At 46.0% G+C, this 17667-nt stretch overlaps 1 long non-coding RNA gene across 2 annotated transcripts in view; it reads right to left on the bottom strand.

Annotated features, from left to right (window-relative positions):
- LOC121831017 (uncharacterized) overlaps nt 1-17667 on the bottom strand; it is a 103802-nt gene that overhangs the window by 14495 nt on the left and 71640 nt on the right. For both annotated transcript variants that reach the window (XR_006074413.2, XR_013052521.1), the window contains exon 3: nt 4524-4665. This is a non-coding gene — a long non-coding RNA (uncharacterized LOC121831017). The remainder of the gene's footprint in view (nt 1-4523; nt 4666-17667) is intronic.

The following is a 17667-nucleotide window of genomic DNA, read 5'->3' as shown; positions in this document are numbered from 1 at the left end:
TCAAGGGAGGACCCTGGAGGCAGAAACTGAAGCAGAAGCCACAGAGGGACTCCACTTACTGCCTTGCCCCCAGGAGTGGCACCTAAGAGTGGCACCACCCGCAGAGAGCTGGACCCTTGCACGTCAATCATTAATCAAGACAATACCCCACACACTTGCAGACAGGCCAATCTTACGGAAGGCATTTTTCCCAATTATAATTCTCTCTTCCCAGGTATGTTTAGATTTGTATCAAGCTGACCATAGTTCTGATGTAAGAATTAGGTTAAATAAATATGCTCTATTAACTTCTTGAACAGATTATTAAATGGATATATTCAGACCCCTGACCCAGGCTCAATCCAAGATGGCCACTCTGCCTTGCCTCTGAGAGCTGGCTATCAGAAAGCTTGATGCCTCCACAGACTGTCTGCAAAGAACTCCTGGACCATGTTGACTGCTATCTGCAAACTAACCTCAAATCCAGCCGAGGGAAAAGAGGGAGCAGACAGGAGGCCTGAACAGAGATGTGCCGGCTCCAACCCCACAGGCAGACTATCCCGCAGAGGCCAGACCCGAGCCTGCAGAAGATCCTGCTGCTGCTTGTGGACTTTCACGCCAGCACACGATCCTTATCATAGCATTTATGCCCATCTCTTGCATTTCTGCACTAGGCACATCATATCTCTCCACAGGAACAGAGGATCCACAGGGATGGGGGTTCTTTGACTTGCTCAGCTCTGGAGCTCGAATGCTAAGCTCAGCGTCTAGCATGTAGCAGATGCTGAATCAGCTTGCTGGGTGGATGAAGGAGTGAATGAAAACGGGAGGTGCATCACTGTTCCTCAGAACTGCTCTCTGTACTTTTGGTATTTGCACAGAAGTAAGGGAGGCAAAGAGAATCCATGGAAGCTGACACAGAGCAGGTAAGAATCGACTCTGAATTATGTCAAAGGTAAAAAGCTGATGGTTGTTTATCTTTGTTGCACTGTGAACTGGGTGTCACAGCCTGTTGACTGTGCTGCTTCCAGCCTGTTCTTTTAAGGCTGGTAGTTACTGCAGAAACATGGTTGGGTAGGGGAACAGCAGGAGAAAAGAATGAAATTGGATGCCAAGCAAAGCATGCTTGAACCAAGAGGGCAGAAGGGTCTCTTAGTGCTGTCTGGAACTCACCGCATACACGTGCCAGTGTCTGTGGGTGAGAATGACCCAGGGTCAGTGAAAATTCATGGCTTAGAAGACTCAGATACTAAAAATTCCTGTTCTAAGGGCAAGGGGGTTCTTTAAACACTTCTTTCAAATCCAACTATGTGTAAACATAAATTTGTGTGTATGCGCACACATAGCATCCACAAAACCCTTTCCTAACCTATCACTGAAAATCCAGGTGTATAGTGGAACCAGGTGTATTCAATTGAAGACTGGCAGGTTATATATTTATTTCCCTGGCTTAAATGTAAATCTCCATCCCCCTCCTCCAGTGTTTCACCCATGCTAGGTAAGCTCTCTTCCACTGAGCTGGAACCCAGCACCCATGGACTTCTCTTTCAACTGTTATTTACTAATTTTTTGGCCTTACCAGTGAGTGACCTTTACTCGAAATTCTTAGCTCTTCAACTGACCAGCCAACCTTTCTGTAAATGGTTAAGATTCTTATGAAAACTAGACTTATGGACAGAAGGTCAGATTCCTTTGCAAACGGAAGCGACCGCTTCTTTTTCAAGCTCTACAGCTCCACACGGGAGTGGGGAAAAAAAAAAAAAAAAAACTGGCTTCATGCTCAGCCAACTGACTGCTTTTCTATGTTGGAGCAAGTCCCTGCATGCTTGTCAGGGGATGTCTGCTGCAGGCTGAGTGGTGACACATGAGAGCTGAGACCAGAGCCTGAGCACAGGGTCCTAGGCTAGCAGGGTGGTTGGGCACTCAGAACTGAGAGCCATGCCTAGCTTAGATATACGTTAGTGACAGGACTCATCTTTGCTACCTGTTTTGAACGTGATAATCACATAAAGGGCTTAGATTACACATGGGGACACGGCACAACATGATTAAAAATGTGCCTTCTGGGGCTGGAGAGAAGGTGAAAAACCAGTCTGTCTCCATCTTAGATAAAGCCATCTTATAATAAAGACCAACTAGGTTCATTCATGTTTATGATTAAGTCTGTTTCTCAAGGATTGGGCTCTGCCCCACCTGTCACCTTAACTACAAATGGCTCTGTACTGCCTGGTCCAGGAATGTAATCATGTCTTTGTTTTAAAGTTGTTAAGACCACCTTGTAACTATGTCTTTGTTTTAGGGGTTGTTATGACCAATTTATTATGCATATGTTCTGCTTTTATATGCCTACCTATTTGCCTGCCAAATCTCCCATTTAGAAATTCCCTACTTATCTACAGCCATTCCACCCTGAACGTGCCTGATCTTGTCTGAAGGGTCCCCTACTCCTAAACTAAAAACCCTTATCTTTCCCATGTCCAGTGCTGATCTCTTGAACCCCACCTTTAAGGGGAGGGAGCCTATGCACATGAATAATAAAGCTTGCTTTAACTGATTTGGCCATGGTGATTTGGGTCAGTGGTATTTCTCCTTGCATCCATGGGACTAACAATGGATCAGAGGTCAAGAGCAACTCTGCTCTTCCAGAGGATACAGCTTCAGTTCCCAGAACCACATGGTGGCTCACAACTTCTGGTAGCTCCACTTCCAGGGGATATGAAGCGCTCTTCTGGCCTCCTTGGGCACTTGGCACACACAAAGTGCACATATATACATGCAGGTGTATATACACACACACACACACACACACACACACACTTAAATAAATCTTTAAAAAATGTAAAAAAAGAAAAGTGTGTCTTCTATTTAACCATGGGGAAAGAGTAGAAGAATCCAATTAGAGGCACATTCTCAGTTCTTACAACAAAAATGCCAGTGTAGGGGTAGGAGCTTGGGGCTCAGCAGCAGAGCCTGGGCCATCACGCTGGAGGCTGGGATTCTCTCCTCAGCACCAGAAGAGAGGTGTGAAGGAGGAAAAAGGCTTCAAGTCACACAGAATCAGAGACCTTCCGGGCAAATGCAGCCTGTGCTACTTACTGCCTGGGTTCAGAGAAAAGGAGATGGCCACGTGATGGTGGTGCACACCTTTAGCCAGTACTTACTCGGGAGGCAGAGGCAGGTGGATCTGCATGAGTCCAAGGCCAGCCTGGTCTACAGAGTGAGTTCCAGGACAGCCAGGGCTACACAGAGAAACCCTGTCTCGAAAAACCAAAAGAGAGAGAAAGAGAGAGGGAGAGAGAGAGATTTCTGTAAAGCACATCATTGGGATAGGAGGAGAATCAGAAGGTAGACCCTGACTCTGTACCAACTCAGCCAATACAATACAGCAAACAGCTGAGCCGAGACTACCCCACCTCATTATCACACTTTCCTAACTGTGCATACTTTGTGTTCTCAGTAAACAGATGCTGAAATTCTAAAAGATATATGAATTCCTAAGAGTTTTTTTTTTTTTTTTTACAATTTTTTGAGAAGTATTTTTTTTTATTTTATATTTATTTGTCTGTGTGATGGCACTGGATCCCCTGGAATTGGAGTTACAGATGGATGTGAGACACCATGTGGATGCTGGGAACTGAACCTGGGTAATCTGGGAGAGCAGCCAGTGCTCTTGACCACTGAGCAGTCTTTCCAACACTCTTGTTTTCCTTCAGTTCTAAAACATGCCAGCCATAGCCACATGCTTCTCTCCAAGGAAGCAAAAGCCACATGGGAAATAACCAACATTACTACAATACCTATTTGTGTATTGTGGTATTTCTGTAAATGCCAGTATCATGTGACCCCAGTGATTGCTATTTGTGTCACATAAAAACTTAAACTGTTTCCTAACTTTTGGGGTCCTGTTAGAAAAACTGCTTGGGAAGAGAAATGATATTTTTATTTTATATGACATTAAGTAAAACAGATGATTTCTGCTTTTCTTCCCATAATATAACAGGGCTGGAATCATATAATGCCTTTGGATTTTTAATTATGTTAGAAAAACAAATTCCAGAGTTATTAGTATCTTCTATTTGGGCTTCTGAGGCCAGTGTGGCATCTGCCCTAGAAGCCAGACCATGTCTTACGTATGTTCAACCACTGAGGAGAATTCACTTTTGGCAAGGAAAACACACACACACACACACACACACACACACACACACACACACTCCTGGACACTAAAATATACTTCCTTCCATTCAAGTTGCAGATAATCAAAGGGATACAAGCAAGAATATTTTGCTTGGCATGTGGCCTAAAAGTTCTAAATTTATGTATTCTATTTTTGCTTCTTTCTTAGACTGGATTAGTTACTAGGCAACTGAAGTATTTAATTTCATTTGCTAATAGTTGCATGTGCATAGTGGCAGCTAAGCATGTGGGACTGTGGACGCCAGTACAAACACAGCCCCCCACCCAGCCTCTACTCAGTCCTTACTGTACCCCAACACAACCCATCCTTCCGGTCTGTGTCTGACTTGTGCTTATGAGGAACTCACATTTCTTGTGGAAATGTTTATGGTGCAGATGCTCTTGGGGTCTGTCACCCTCACTCTGAGATCCTTGTGTGCAGCATTCAGAGCCCTCTTTCAGACTTCTGGTTCAAGATGGCAGACCATGCACATATGTTTTCTTCCCTTCCTAGAGAAAGGAAATAAAATCTTTAGTAATATACTGCATAGAAAAACAAACAGGCCATTGTGAAAAGAGCAATCTGAGAGCAAAAAGAGTCCTCGGGAATCAAGAACATGTAAAAATGTGCTCAGGGTTTTGTCTTGAGGGGAGGGCAAGCTACAAATTCTGAATAAAACTGCATTTTACCATTAGTGGCAAGGATTAAATATCCTGCTTTAAGTAACAAAAGTATATCAGTAAAATATAGAAATTCTAAATCACCTTCTCCTACCAAACACACACACACACACACACACACACACACACACACACACACACATACTCACTCACTCACTCACTCACTCACTCACTCACTCACTCACTCACTCACGCATGCTACTTAAGCAAACCAACCCCATTGAATACAGTGAAACAGAAAAGGTGGGTAAGGAGATGATCATAAAAAGCATGTTAAGTTAAGCAGGAAACAAAAATAAATGACAGGGATAAGCCTAAATATACCAATGGCACAATACAGAGGACTTACAGTTCTCCTATTAAAAGACAGACTTTCAGATGGAAAGGTATACAACCACCTATATGCTACACTGAAAGGGACTTAAAATGCTATGGCATGGAAAAATTGGAAATAAACATAGTGTGTTATCAATAAGAAAGAAAGAAAGGAAGGAAGAAAGGGAGGGAGGAAGGAAGGAAGGAAGGAAGGAAGGAAGGAGGGAAGGAAGGACAAAAGCATTGATATAATTAGACCAAAGCAGAATCCCAGGACAAAAGTGAACATTGTTATGTGGGTTGGATTAAAAACACGAGGGGGCACCTGGGAAACCTGAGCTCAGCGGAGGGACTTTCCAGGCTTCTCGCTCAGAAACCCATGAATCAAGCACAGGAAAAAGAGATGGCTTGAATATACAGGCACTGAACTGGGTGGTTTTCAGATTCCAACTCAACTCTCAAATAACAGCACAACACATTGGTGGTTAAATCTCCACAGGACACCTTGAAAATTTCACCAGTACTAGGTCACAAGTAATATCTCAATAAAACTTACTTGAAAAGAGAAATATTCCAGGCCTCCTGGAGCTCTAACTCAAGAGTAATTTATGGAAGGAAATCAAAGGTGAAATTAGAGACAGTACTGTGATGAATGGCTATGGAGCACTCAGCTCAAAGTCTGCAGGAGGCATCAAAGAGACTCCAACTTTAAATGCACCCAGCAAGGAGAGAAGCCTGAATATCACTGTTAGCTCAAGAAAAAAAAAAAATTAAAAGTTGAAGGGATTCAATAAAGAAAAAGATGATGAAAGAGAAACAAGTTGGTTTGATCATTAGATCTTAAAGATGTCAAAATGAATAAAAAGGCGAGTCTAAAACAAACAAACAAATAAAGCCAAACAAACAGAAAACTAAAACTTAAAAAAGGTTGAACAATGCAAAATTAAGAATAAATAGGGCATTGCAGACATGGATTGATTTCAAAATTATAACATGCATGTATGTGAAAGTACTAATAGTACATTTGAAAATATAAATGAGGAAATGGAAGTAAGTGGTATTCTAAGAACATACACATTACTGTAACGAACCAGTAAGGGGCAGAGAGAACTAGGAAGCAAAGCTGGAGAGTCCCACACACAGATGCTTGGGGACTTGGCACTTTCTTTGTCCTCTGGCAGTCTCTAAAGTACACTTTCACTTCTGTGCTCTCCTGAAGAGACATGAGGTTATCAAAAGCTTTTCTGTTTGCTGCATGAAGCTGGAGGAACCTGGATACCCCAACAGCTTGAGAGGTACATTTTTGAGGAAGTTGTCCTGTATCCACATTCCACTGAACTAAGAGGCAGAGAGTAGAGGATGCCTGATAGATAAACCTGACGCAGTCAGGACAGCTACCAGGCCTGGGTGCAGCCCTAAACACTGCGGCTGTTGTTTCCTCCCTGATTTCCAGGTCACCTCTGACAAAACAGTGATTGACCCTGGATTGAAAAGAATAGGTGACATCCAAAAGAAGCCCAGGGACTGTCAGGTAACTAAAAATCACAGTGACCTGTGATACCAGCAGGATCTACCTAACTAAAAGTGAAGTCCTTCCTGCTCACACACCTTGCCTAAGTGTTCCAAAACATGGCAAACACATTTGTAAAGCCATCTTCGATGACCGTGTGGTTTTAGAAAATCAATTGCTTCCTGCGGGCCAGGATGTAAATTCCTTCTTGCACCTGGGAAATGATGTTGACAAATTACTTATTATGTTATTAATTTTCTTCTTAATCTCTGTGCTCCTGCTAGATCACTTCTCAAATGTGTTCATCTCAGGGTGGCCTGTGTCCATCCATGTGCAAAGTGGACAAGATAGTAACACCTTCACTGTGGACATTTTAAGTTTACATTAGAGCATACCTCATGGTGCTCTTCTGGGAGCCTTCACCCACAAACCCTTTGGAAGCATGTAATAACCCCGGGAGGCAGGCAGAGCTGAAGTGATATCAAGAATTAAATGACTGACGCTAATTTTATTTCCCAGTCAGTGGGTGAGTCAGAAACCAAATGAGATGCTCCTGCTTTCTATCGTAGCATGCTTCTTTTTCTGGAAAGCATGGTGGGGGAGATAGGTATCTTCCTTATTACTCTCTACAAGATAGGAGTGGTCAGTGGCAGCACAGCTGTCCTGCTTTATGCTTTCCGACACTGGTTTCAACTTTATACTTGTTCTGCTCAAACATGAAAAGTTTAAAAATTGGTAGATATTTATTAATGATTCACTGTAGTTAATGATTTGGAGACCAACATTTTCACTGTGGAAGGGCCTAACTTAATTTCTAAAACAACACTTGGTGAAAGAAGCAACCTAGAACAAGGGGGTTCTTAACTTAAAATTATATATATATATATGTATACACACACACACACACATACACACACACCACACATACCACACACACACACACACATACACACACACCACACATACCACACACACACACACACACACACACACACACACACACACACATATATATATATATATCCACACCCAGAGAGATGTTAGGGTAAGTAATTCAATTCAGTAATTCACACATAAATGAGACTGGGCATACATACATGTGTGTATGAATGTATGTATGTATGCACATATGCATAGTGGCATATGCCTGTAATTCCAGCATACATGAGGCTGAGGCAGGAGGGTCACAAGTCTGAGGGCATTATCTAGTAAGACTTTATCTTGAAAGAATATATGTGTGTACATGCATTTGTGTGTGTGTGTGTGTGTGTGTGTGTGTGTGTTTTCTCATTCGTTCGTTCGTTCGTTCGTTCGTTCGTTCGTTCGTTCGTTCGTTCGTTCGTTCGTTCGTTCGTTCGTTCGTTCGTGCCTGCCCATGGAGGCCGGAGGCACTGGATCCCTGGAGCTGGAGTTATAGGTAGCTGGTTGTGGGCTGCTCAGTGTAGAACCTGGGAATTGAGCTCCAGCCTACAGAAGCAGTCAGTGCTCTTGGCTGCTGAAACATCTCCAGCCCTCAGAAGGTGTTCTTGCTTTTAGAAAAAAATCTGCTCAGCACAACACAACAACCCCAGTGGGCCGGGACGCCTTTGCTGCCTTGTAAAAAGGGCAGACTTACTGAGTGAGGCCAAGGGTGCATGCTCACCTACTGCCCATGGGGAGAATGTGACCAGAAGCTGCCGGACCACCTTTGGAGAGAGAACATGGCTGACAGATGTCACATGGCACAAACACAATCAAATAAAAAAACACTGGGGACAATATTGAAAACAGTGATGAGGGAAGCCTGCTCAGCAAGAGGGAACTGGGATGCAGCAGGAAGGCTGCGTGGGTGAGAGGCTGAGGAAGGGGCTGGCTCAGAGGGAAGGAGGCTTCTTTTAGCAACCATTGAGAGAACATGGTTTGTGATGAATCATACATCCAGCCTCAACCTGTGTGTTAGAAATGTACATTCCTTAATGCTTCTTAAGCCAATATTCACTATAGGAAAAGAAGCCTGGGTCCGGCCTGGACTAAAAGTTCCACATGTTTAAGACATTTGCTTTGAGAGCAGTGGAACTACTTGACCAAGTTGTGTAACCATGTCCTTTCTCCAGCTCTGTCTACTCAGTTTAGGGCAAGTCTTGAAGGGTGCTTCTTTTCTCTTCCCTTTTTCTTCTACTTCACCTTTTCTTTTCCTTTTTGTCAGATAGGGTCTCATGTAGCTGGCCTTCAACTCACTATGTAGTCCAGGCTGGCCTTGAACTCCTGACCCTGCTCTCTCCCAGGTGCTGGGATTAGAGGTGTGTGCCTCTTTATTCAAGGGTGCTGGGGATCTAACCCCATGCATGGTAGGCAAGCACACTACCCACTGAGCTACATTTGTTGACCTTAAACTCAGATTCAAGCAATTCTCCTGCTTCAGTTTCCCCAGGAGCTGGGACCACAGTTACCACCACACCCAGCTAGAGAAGCTCCTAAAAGAGGGGTTCACCCAGGTACTTAAATCCACTGAGGCATAGAGGAGCATCCTGAGCCCTAGATAACTGCAGATTGGGAGGCTTTTCCACACCCCTCTCCATCCTGTGCCTGGTTGCAGTTACCAAAAAAACCCGAGGGGATGGCAGAGAGCGGAAGAACATGGGCAGAGGGACTGCCATCCAAGGAGGGATGTCCATCTTTCCGGGCAAAACCAGCTGTGAAGTACCTTGGGAAACCTTCACTTTTGCCTTTACCTAAGGATGTCGAGACAAGGTAGGAATGAGGCTTGGTATTCTCTGCCTTATGTAGGGCCCAGCCTCGGGGGTGTAGGGAGGGGGGAGTGCTAAAAGTGGCCTCCTAATGGTCTTCCTTAAAATTTCCAGACACTTTCATTTTAAGCCAGTGGAAGGGCTAAGCCATTTATCTCTGCCCCATCTGTACTGGAAAAAATCAACCTTGGAGTTCACCTGACAAGTCCCATTTTCCCACACCAGCCTGAAGGACTGTTTCCTCTCCTGACATAGATACATATTCTCATTCTCATTCTCTCTCTCTCTCTCTCTCTCTCTCTCTCTCTCTCTCTCTCTCTCTCTCTGTCTCTCTCTCTCTCTCTGTCTCTCTCTCTCTCTCTCTCTCTCTCTCTCTCTCTCTCTCTCTCTCTCTCTCTCTCTCTCTCTCTGCCAGGCCTACTGGCCATCAAGCTCCAGGGCTTTCTTTGTTCCCACCTCACCAGCTGTCACATGGGTGATGGAGACTGAACTTAGGACCACATTTGGGTAGCAGATGCTTTACTGGATGAACCATCTCCCCAGGCCACTAGAAATCTCTTGAAAAACAATGTGAGTTGAGATTAAAGAAGAAAGCATCTCTTCCTCCTCCAGCTGCTGTGGGTGAGATAACCTGGTTAAAGAAGCAAAGATCTCACAGACAAGAGACCAGTTTGCTGAAGTGAGCATAAAATAAAGACAGAAGAGAAGAAGAGACACAGATGTGTAAAGGCCCCTGAGCTAAGCACAAAAGGTGGGAAGTGAGGCTAGGATGCACAAGCAAGGGCCCCAGGGATGCTGGAGAGCAGCACCAGCTGACCTACTGACTTAAGATAAAAAACCAAGGCTTTGATTAAGACCATCAAATAAAAAGGCAGAGATTACCAAAGCCTTCATGTCTCAAATGCTTTTACCCTCCTGTCTTCTCCCACAGGTCTTTAGAAACAGACAATTAAGACAAATAGCAGCTAGAACAGTTGATATCTTGGCCAGTCTTGGTCAGGCCATTCTGAGGGCTGGGGACTTGGGAGCTGGGATCTGTTCTCAGTCCTATTGGCCTCAGATCCACACGGCGCTTGTGCACCAGCGCGGTTGATGCTCCCTCTGCCAATTAAGTGTTTTCGTTATCATCCTTCCCACTACTCATTCATCCAGCATTAATCCCCTTAAAATCGGTCTTTGCTAGGGAATTTTGCTTTTTAAAACCCAGTATGCATTTAATAGAAGCAGCCGGCCACGGCCCCAGCTTGGCTGATGGGCAGGCGGCCTCCCTGTTTCTCCTTGTCTCGAGTCCCACCTGTCTCTGCCACTTGGTCAAAGTCTTGCCTTTCTAGGTTAATAGACTGCCTTCAAAAATGGCAGTTAATCCTGGGATGACAAAACGTTAAGCCGCCCAAGGAAGAATTAAATATTTCAGAAGAAGAGGCGGTTAAAAATTGGCAAGTGCTATTTTAGATTCTTTGAAAATTTAAGTAGAAAAGCAAAAAATAGAAAATGGCTTGTCTCTGGTAAAACGGAGCAGAGTTCATTTATGAGACTCTTAAAAACATGGGGAGGGGCAATCAGGGACAAGTGACAACAGCAGCTTCTGGGTACAAAGTGATGGACCACGGAGTCCCAGCACACCAGTGGGGATGCTCTGGTTGGAGGGAACCATTTGCTTGAGTTTGGGATATCCAGAGACTGCTGGAGTTCCTCCAGCATGGCAAGGGAACAGGATTCGAAAGCTGAAAGCTGACCTGGTTTCTTCTCATGGAACGGAAAGCAACCCTGGCGCTGCTGGAGAGTAGGTCCTGGAGTCAGGGTTGGGTCCTGGGTTTGAACCTTGTCTCTGCTGGGAGATAAGTAGGTGGAGAGGATAAACTGCTCGGCTGCATGCCTTGCGGTATCAAATCATCAATACAAGCTAGGCTGTGATGATATAATGGCCACACAGACTTAACCCGACACAGTTTTTACTTCGTACACAGAGAGTGAGAGAGAGTGAGAGCACTTTTCCCTCCACGGACAGAGGGAAACCAGGTAATTGTAAAAATGCTGCAATCATTTTCCTACCCTGCACTTTAACAATCCAATTTATTGCTCTGCTCCTCACAGCTGCTTTCTAGGGCTACAGACTGAGGTTCAAACCTATTAGTGGGATCCGAATGGCAGGTTTGAGGATTTATGTATTTATGGCTCACTTCAGAGAGGCACAAGTGATGTGACTTCAATTGTTTTAATTTGCTATACCCGGTCTCCAGCTGCCTTGGAGTGTTTAGAAGGGGCTGGAATTCCCTGGCGTGCTGCTACAGGGTTCTGGGTGGTATTCATGGGCTGGAGGTGGCACATTCTGGGCACCATTCATGGTAAGTGCAGCTCAGACTACCCAGAAAGTGACTGGCAGAGTTCCTGAAGGCACCTCATGGGATGCTGAAGTTGATGTGGCTCCAGGACACTAGAGTTTATGGCTGGAGGAGGGACAGACCCCACACACCATCCATGCCCCAAGGATTCTGCAGGGCATGTGGCTTTCCAGGGTGGGGGAACAGTTCCCCTGCTGCAGAGAGCCAGGTGTGGAAGAGGGAGCAGGGCTGGGGACACAGTGTGCTTCATTCTCCACCTCTCACCTAGATATGTAACTCGGAGCCAGTCCTTGGCCTTTCTTGGTCTAGGTTTCTCCACCTGTTATATGGAGATTATAAACCTACTGCTAAGGGTAGTTAGGATGGTGAGAATTCAGTAAGAATGCATCAAAGAGACCAGCAGGAAGGAGGGGCACAAAGAGAGGGCATCAGTGTAAGTGTGCATGTGCACGTGTGCTCATGTGTGTGTGCACATATACATGATATATATATATATATGTAATGTACACATATATAAAATACATGAAAATGTCACAGTGAAGACAATCATCTGTACCATTTAATATACATAAATAAAACACCTTTGAGTACTGGGAGGGAATGTGGGACTCTGGATGTTGGCTGTGGTTTGCGAGATCACATGCCTGCGTCTCTTGAAGACTCCCTGGCTGTGGCACATCAGGCCCCCGCAGGCTCCCATTTGTCCACTACAGGAGAGACCTCTCCCTGCAGTGCACTATCCCTTCGGGGCTTTGACTCCTTGCCTGGTTTCAGTTTCCTACCAGTTGCCACCTCCTTCTTATGTGTCCCTGCTCTCAGCTGTCCTGCCTCCCTGGCTTCCTACACACAATATAAAGCAAATGTGGCAGGCACCATGCCATGACCACACCTTGCCCATGACTCCTAGGCCCCAGACACAGAGCCCATGTCTTAGATGCCCCTTCTGGCCTTCCCACTGAGCCCCATGTAGGGCTTAAACGATGCAGAGAGTTACAGCCATGGGCCCCATCTTGCATCCTCTCATTCAGTGAAATCACCCAGCTTTGACAGCTCTCTGACTTAGAGGCCTGGCACTTTCATGGGCTAGACACCCGCCTCAATCAGACATAAAAAGATACACTCCATGCAGACCCTTCTAGAACCAAGGCAAGGACTCAAGACTGAGGCTATCAAGTACTCAGAAAAAGTGCTAACCTCTCATTGCATCTGTGTACCTGGAAAAGTCCATGGTGTCATCAGTGGGCCTGCTGCTGCTCACTGAAGGACTGCACCTAGATGCAAATGCTGCTGAGCCACACTTGAAAGGTACATGGACCCTGCTTCTACATCAAGACCTTGATGTTGTTGGATTACAATGCTTTAGTTAAGAGGCTATTTTAATTTTAACTTCTCAAATGACCACAGATTTGGGGCTGCATCTTTACTCAAATGTAAGTAGCTACTGGTTAGGGATTGGGTGCTGGAGTCTGTAGACCTGATACCTAGTCTTTGCCGGGGATTCAGGCATGACCCCCCAGACATCTCTATGACATGAGAATGGATTGTACCCTAACCTCAGGGGCATCTGACCCAGCAGAGGGCTGTGCTGTGTGCAAGAATTGGGTTGGGAGCTTACAGCAGCTCCATCCCTGTAGGATGGTTGAAATGGAGGGTAAAGTGGGGTCCTCATGAAGTAAATGAAGCCCCCATAATCTAGCATAAGTCAGAGATGATGGGTGACCTTGTTCTGCTTGGTCAGTTTAACTGGGTGCATAGAACATCAATGGGAAAGAGATGAAATGAAAACAGAGTCCACGTGTGGCAAGACCATAAGGCTGACAAAAGGGACCACCTGATTTTTAGAAAGTTTAGCACTCAGAAGGCTGAGGTGAGAGGATTGCCATGAATTCAAGACCATCATGGGCTAGAAAACAAAACACAGCCCACCCCCAGGCACCTCAAAAGGCAAAATCAAAGGTAATTTAAGAGATGACAGAAGAAGAAAGGTTATGTATTTGTGGCTCACCTCCGGGAGGCATGAGTGAGGAGATCTGCTGTTTTAACTTGCTACACAAAAGTGGGTAGAAGAAGACTGGACAGGCTTTCTTTTCCATAGACTTAAGTTTTGAAAATACCTGTTCTCAGAACATTAACCACATCCCTAGCGTTCAGCTCATTGCTAAGTAGTCATAGGAAACAACTAGTTGGCAAATCTCAGCTTTTAATCCACACAGGTTGTCTGTCTTTAGGAAGGAGGCTAACAGCCAGGGCTTGAGAAATTGCCATCCAACCCTTTTGCTTTTTAAAACCAGAAAAACCACAACAGCCTCTTCAACTAAGACGCTCAATGGGCTCAGATTTGCTGGTGGCAGTCAGAGGGATTGTGAGGCCCGCCTGCCTCGTGGGTAGTGGTGCTAAGGAGGTGGTTAAGGGAGGCTGTGAAGTATCTGCCTCCATTCTCGACTCAAATTACCCCAAGGAGCCAGAGGAAACCACTTTCCGAGTGTGCAGCAGGCAGCAGGAGAGGGTGGTGCTGGGGAAATGTCTGGCTGTGAAGCAGAGTGCCATTTCAAGAAGGAAATCAGCAGCCACAGGCCATGTGTTTACCATGCCCCTGCTATTCACAGGTGATTTACCGAGAGCCTGAGAGCCTGCTGCCCGCATCCTCTCTGGCTTTCACGTGGCCGCATTTCAGTGGAGCCCGGCTCCCGGGGCTGCAGGGCTGTTTGTTCTGAAGGGCGGCAGAGCTGTTTCCTCAGGGAGACGTCCACCATCTAGTTTCCATCCTGTGATCACCTCACCTCATGTTTGACTTTTTTATTTTTTTATTTTATTTTTTAAATTCTAATCATGGGAAACAACAACAACAACAACAACAACAACAACAAACCCATCTTGTTTCTAGTTTCTCACGGTGGCTCCAGAGACCAACATCATCTCCCTGGGAGCTGGTTAGACAAACCCTAACTGTGGGAAATGCTTTTTCACAAGATCCCCATGTGCACCCACAGAACAGCAGGAATCCTATCCCTATGTAGGTTCTCATGGGCTGCTTCCCATCAGGTGATTTAAGTAAATTAGTCTACACTGTGAGCTGGGTCAGCTCTTCAGGGAAAGGGAACAAGAGAGCAGGTGGATTTTGGGCATTGTGGGTTCCTGTTAATCCTTCTCTTTCAGCCCCTCTCTCTTCCTTCCTTCCCCCTCCTATTCTCCCCTCCTCTACATAAAACAGGGTTTTATGTACTCCAGGCTGGCTTTGAACTCGCTATGTAGCCAGGGATGATGCTGACCTTCTCATTCTCCAGCATTCATCTCCCGAGGGCAGAGATTCCAGTCAGGGCTTCGAGTTATGTTAGGCAAGCACTCTACCAAGTGAACTACACCCTAGCCTGATTCTTATTAATTTCATAAGAACACCACAGGGTAGAAAGCCTCCTCAGCTGCAGGGAGGCCACTGGGACTCTTCACCCTTAGCTCAGCCACATGGGTTATGCGGGTATACATCTTCTCTCATTATTACTCTTACTCTGGAGGGAGGGCTGACCACATTCTGCTTGACTCCGGGACTCAGACCTACCCCTTTCCATCTTGGCTGTCCTCTAGTCATGACCCTGATTTCTCTTCCATGTTGTCACTACAAGAGTCACACTGGCTTCCAGTTTCCATCCATCCTGGGCTGGTGTTGTCCAGGACTCATCTGCCTCCACTCACCCTCTCTGTTTTCCTGCCACTGTGTCATTGGGCGGGCGGGCGGGCGCTCAGTGCTCCCTCACCTGACAGTCTGACTGTGATGCTTCCCTTCCCACCTCTGCATCCCTTCTTCTCCCTCTGTGACCCTGCTGTGGCTTTGGGAGGCTGACAGGAAGGGCTTCCTCCCCTCCTGGCAGCATAGAGAAGCCAGGATTCAGGTTCCCTTACTACACAGACTCATCAGCTCAGATCTTTGCAGCTCTCTCTGGTACCTGCAGGTCACTATAGTTCCAAGACTAGACATGGCCTCATCTCTGCAAGTTCCTTCTGTTTGGTTCATAATCCCTTTATAAACCTTTTAATGCAATCCCAGGGTGGCTTCTGCTGCCTCCGGGGCCGACCAGGCTGCTCTCCACACATCACATTCCTGAAGGTCCCACTGGCCATTTCTCTCTCCTTTGTTCTCTGTTACACCCAGTAGACAGTTCCTCTCACAGCCGCACACATGGCAAGTTCAGAATGTCCCAGGTAGGTCCCCCTGTTACTCCTAGCTGGTCAGAGTGTTATCACTTGCTCTGTCCAGGTTTTCATCTGTCATCACCACCCACTCTACCACTGACAGTATCTCAGGAGTCAGATGGGGAGGGGCCTCAGACTTCTCATTCTAAATCAGGTCTGGAGAGTACTCTCCTAAGCTCCCTAACTGGTGTAGAATGTGGGGGCCCACGGACCTTCCATGTCCCATCTCAAGGTCCTGATCCCCTAAACTGCCCTCCTGATGGCCTCTCCACTCCCACCTCTTATTCCAATCAATCCATCCCTGTGACAAAGACACTTTGGAATGTCAGCCCAGCTTAGACACTTCCTGAGGTCCCCAGGACGCTATGTCCTGGCATACAATCTAGGTGAGCGAGCGACCATCTTCCTAGCTAGGACAGCCAGCAGACCCTCTCCACTTCAGTCCTGGCAGCCTTCCCCCTGCTGCTGCCCCAAGGAGGCTCTGTCCCACTCCTGATCATCCCGTTAGAGTCTAGACTGCTTGGGGAAACCCCAAAGGGCTCTGCCTTTCTCTCATTTCCTGCAGACTCTTGCTTTCTGTCCCACTTATCATTAACAATTAATCACGTCCTACTTCTGGCTGGCTTGAACAACCTCAAAAGACACAGTTAACTCTCAAGTAGTTTGGCCTGATAGCCCCAATCACACATTTTCCAGAGGGGTGGCTACTCCACCCGAGCATTTCTTCAAACCCCTCAGCATGCAGGATCCAACAGGGTAGGCCACAAACCAAAGATGCGCACAGTCCTCCCACTTTATGACATGACATAAATATAAATCGGCCTTTTTGAGTCTCACAGTGCCCCTGTGAGCCGAAGAAGGCACACTGAAGGGCACTCCAGCTTCCACTGTCCTCCCAACTGCCCAACTTTCAATTGGCTCCTGGTTTCTATATAAACCTGGCCTCATTAAAGCTGATTAAACACACTGCAATTTCTACTTGAATATAGGTTGTGATATACACATTTTTTTTCTGAAGACACTAAAGTGCTTCTGTGTCATCCCTCATGTGACACTCTGCTGTGCAACAGTTACACACCTCTGCCCTAAGGTGCAAGATGCCTCACTACATCCTACCTTGGAGGAAGCAATGATTTTTAACAGGCTCCCCTTCCCTTCTGCCACCCACTCAAATCCGCTGTCCCCATGGCAGCAAGAAGGATTAAGCAAAGAGTTGATTAGGTTATTCTCCACCATCTCTGTTTCTACAAGGCTGCCCTACAATGTTTTCCTGCCCAGAGGATCACCACTGCCTCAACTCTTCCTCAGTCCCTCATTGAGTGGTCTCATGAACCCATCCATCCTGATTAGTTTTTAGTGCCAACTTGGCACAACCTAGAATCACCTGGGAAGAGGGGCCAGGAGCCAGTACAGGATTAAAAGAGGAGGTCAGAAGTACAGAAAATGAAGAGTGGGCCACAAGTGGCCACAAAAGCATAGACTCAGGTTCTTGGAAGACACCTTATAGACAATGCCTCTCACTATCCTGTGTGTTCACACATCACCTGTGTGTTCAATGTGGTACCCTTGGGAGAGCCCAGCATTTGATCTAACAAGCTCTACTGATCTCACCTTGAGCCCTAAGATTCCAGGTAACCTAATTCAACTATCTGGTTTTATAAGCTGAAGACAAAAATGGTCGGGCAGGATGGTCAGTGTAAGAAATGGGAATAGTCTAAGGCAGCACCTGTAACTCCTGCCCTCAGACCCT

Source organism: Peromyscus maniculatus, chromosome 7 (genome assembly GCF_049852395.1).
Source record: "Peromyscus maniculatus bairdii isolate BWxNUB_F1_BW_parent chromosome 7, HU_Pman_BW_mat_3.1, whole genome shotgun sequence".
Classification (NCBI taxonomy): domain Eukaryota; kingdom Metazoa; phylum Chordata; class Mammalia; order Rodentia; family Cricetidae; genus Peromyscus; species Peromyscus maniculatus.
This window is presented reverse-complemented; position numbering and strand designations above follow the sequence as displayed.